This window comes from Salmo trutta, chromosome 10 (assembly GCF_901001165.1).
Source record: "Salmo trutta chromosome 10, fSalTru1.1, whole genome shotgun sequence".
NCBI lineage: Eukaryota > Metazoa > Chordata > Actinopteri > Salmoniformes > Salmonidae > Salmo > Salmo trutta.
Genome location: NC_042966.1, coordinates 42453045 through 42457231, shown reverse-complemented (window position 1 = coordinate 42457231; position 4187 = coordinate 42453045).

Genomic DNA, 4187 nt, shown 5'->3' with positions numbered 1-4187 from the left:
ACCCCCTGTATATAGCCTCCACATTGACTCTGTACCGGTACCCCCTTGTATATAGCCTCCACATTGACTCTGTACCGGTACCCCCCTGTATATAGCCTCCACATTGACTCTGTACCGGTACCCCCCTGTATATAGCCTCCACATTGACTCTGTACCGTACCCCCTGTATATAGCCTCCACATTGACTCTGTACCGGTACCCCCTGTATATAGCCTCCACATTGACTCTGTACCGGTACATCCTGTATATAGACTCCACATTGACTCTGTACCGGTACCCCCTGTATATAGCCTCCACATTGGCTCTGTACTGTACCCCCTGTATATAGCCTCCACATTGACTCTGTACCGGTATCCCCTGTATATAGCCTCCACATTGACTCTGTACCGGTACCCCCTGTATATAGCCTCCACATTGACTCTGTACCGGTACCCCCTGTATATAGCCTCCACATTGACTCTGTACCGTACCCCCTGTATATAGCCTCCACATTGACTCTGTACCGGTACCCCCGTGTATATAGCCTCCACATTGACTCTGTACCGGTACCCCCTGTATATAGCCTCCACATTGACTCTGTACCGTACCCCCTGTATATAGCCTCCACATTGACTCTGTACCGGTACCCCGTGTATATAGCCTCCACATTGACTCTGTACCGGTACCCCGTTTATGTAGCCTCCACATTGACTCTGTACCAGTACCCCGTGTATATAGCCTCCACATTGACTCTGTACCGGTACCCCCTGTATATAGCCTCCACATTGACTCTGTACCGGTACCCCCCTGTATATAGCCTCCACATTGACTCTGTACCGGTACCCCCTGTATATAGCCTCCACATTGACTCTGTACCGTAACACCCTGTATATAGCCTCCACATTGACTCTGTACCGGTACCCCCTGTATATAGCCTCCACATTGACTCTGTACCGGTACCCCCTGTATATAGCCTCCACATTGACTCTGTACCGTAATACCCTGTATATAGCCTCCACATTGACTCTGTACCGTAATACCCCCTGTATATAGCCTCCACATTGACTCTGTACCGTAATACCCCCTGTATATAGCCTCCACATTGACTCTGTACCGGTACCCCCTGTATATAGACTCCACATTGACTCTGTACTGGTACCCCCTGTATATAGCCTCCACATTGACTCTGTACCGTAACACCCTGTATATAGCCTCCACATTGACTCTGTACCGGTACCCCTTGTATATAGACTCCACATTGACTCTGTACCGTAACACCCTGTATATAGTCTCCACATTGACTCTGTACCGGTACCCCCTGTATATAGACTCCACATTGACTCTGTACCGGTACCCCCTGTATATAGTCTCCACATTGACTCTGTATCGGTACCCCCTGTATATAGCCTCCACATTGACTCTGTACCTGTACCCCCTGTATATAGCCTCCACATTGACTCTGTACCTGTACCCCCTGTATATAGCCTCCACATTGACTCTTTACCGGTACCCCCTGCATATAGCCTCCACATTGACTCTGTATCGGTACCCCCTGTATATAGCCTCCACATTGACTCTGTACCGGTACCCCCTGTATATAGCCTCCACATTAACTCTGTACACGTACCCCCTGTATATAGCCTCCACATTGACTCTGTACCGGTACCCCCTGTATATAGCCTCCACATTGACTCTGTACCGGTACCCCCTGTATATAGCCTCCACATTGGCTCTGTACTGTACCCCCTGTATATAGCCTCCACATTGACTCTGTACCGGTATCCCCTGTATATAGCCTCCACATTGACTCTGTACCGGTACCCCCCTGTATATAGCCTCCACATTGACTCTGTACCGGTACCCCCTGTATATAGCCTCCACATTGACTCTGTACCGTACCCCCTGTATATAGCCTCCACATTGACTCTGTACCGGTACCCCGTGTATATAGCCTCCACATTGACTCTGTACCGGTACCCCGTTTATATAGCCTCCACATTGACTCTGTACCGGTACCCCGTGTATATAGCCTCCACATTGACTCTGTACCGGTACCCCCTGTATATAGCCTCCACATTGACTCTGTACCGTAATACCCTGTATATAGCCTCCACATTGACTCTGTACCGTAATACCCCCTGTATATAGCCTCCACATTGACTCTGTACCGGTACCCCCTGTATATAGCCTCCACATTGACTCTGTACCGGTACCCCCTGTATATAGACTCCACATTGACTCTGTACCGGTACCCCCTGTATATAGCCTCCACATTGACTCTGTACCGTAACACCCTGTATATAGCCTCCACATTGACTCTGTACCGGTACCCCTGTATATAGCCTCCACATTGACTCTGTACCGTAATACCCTGTATATAGCCTCCACATTGACTCTGTATCGTAATACCCCCTGTATATAGCCTCCACATTGACTCTGTACCGTAATACCCCCTGTATATAGCCTCCACAATTGACTCTGTACCGGTACCCCCCTGTATATAGACTCCACATTGACTCTGTACTGGTACCCCCTGTATATAGCCTCCACATTGACTCTGTACCGTAACACCCTGTATATAGCCTCCACATTGACTCTGTACCGGTACCCCTTGTATATAGACTCCACATTGACTCTGTACCGTAACACCCTGTATATAGTCTCCACATTGACTCTGTACCGGTACACCCTGTATATAGACTCCACATTGACTCTGTACCGGTACCCCCTGTATATAGCCTCCACATTGATCTGTACCGTAACACCCTGTATATAGCCTCCACATTGACTCTGTACCGGTACCCCTGTATATAGCCTCCACATTGACTCTGTACCAGTACCCCCTGTATATAGCCTCCACATTGACTCTGTACCGGTACACCCTGTAAATAGCCTCCACATTGACTCTGTACCGGTACATCCTGTATATAGACTCCACATTGACTCTGTACCGGTACCCCCTGTATATAGCCTCCACATTGACTCTGTACCGGTACCCCCTTGTATATAGCCCTCCACATTGACTCTGTACCGGTACACTCTGTTATAGCCTCCACATTGACTCTGTACCGGTATCCCCTGTATATAGCCTCCACATTGACTCTGTACCGGTACCCCCTGTATATAGCCTCCACATTGACTCTGTACCGGTACCCCCTGTATATAGCCTCCACATTGACTCTGTACCGTACCCCCTGTATATAGTCTCCACATTGACTCTGTACCGGTACATCCTGTATATAGACTCCACATTGACTCTGTACCGGTACCCCCTGTATATAGCCTCCACATTGACTCTGTACCGGTACCCCCCTTGTATATAGCCTCCACATTGACTCTGTACCGGTACCCCCCTGTATATAGCCTCCACATTGACTCTGTACCGGTACCCCCTGTATAGCCTCCACATTGACTCTGTACCGGTACCCCCTGTATATAGCCTCCACATTGACTCTGTACCGGTACCCCTGTATATAGCCTCCACATGGCTTCTGTACTGGTACCCCCTGTATATAGCCTCCACATTGACTCTGTACCGGTGTCCCCTGTATTAGAATCCACATTGACTCTGTACCGGTACCCCCTGTATATGCCTCCACGACTCTGTACCGTACCCCCCTGTATATAGCCTCCACATTGACTCTGTACCGTAATACCCTGTATATAGCCTCCACATTGACTCTGTACCGTAATAACCCCCTGTAAATAGCCTCCACATTGACTCTGTACCGTACCCCCTGTATATAGCCTCCACATTGACTCTGTACCGGTACCCCCCTGTATATAGACTCCACATTGACTCTGTACCGTACCCCCTGTATATAGCCTCCACATTAACTCTGTACCGTAACACCCTGTATATAGCCTCCACATTGACTCTGTACCGGTACCCCCTGTATATAGCCTCCACATTGACTCTGTACCGGAATACCCTGTATATAGCCTCCACATTGACTCTGTACCGTAATACCCCCTGTATATAGCCTCCACATTGACTCTGTACCGTAATACCCCCTGTATATAGCCTCCACATTGACTCTGTACCGGTACCCCCTGTATATAGCCCCACATTGACTCTGTACCGTAACCCCTGTATATAGCCTCCACATTGACTCTGTACCGGTACCCCTTGTATATAGACTCCACATTGACTCTGTACCGTAACACCCTGTTAGTATAGTCACCCCTTGTATATAGACTCCACATTG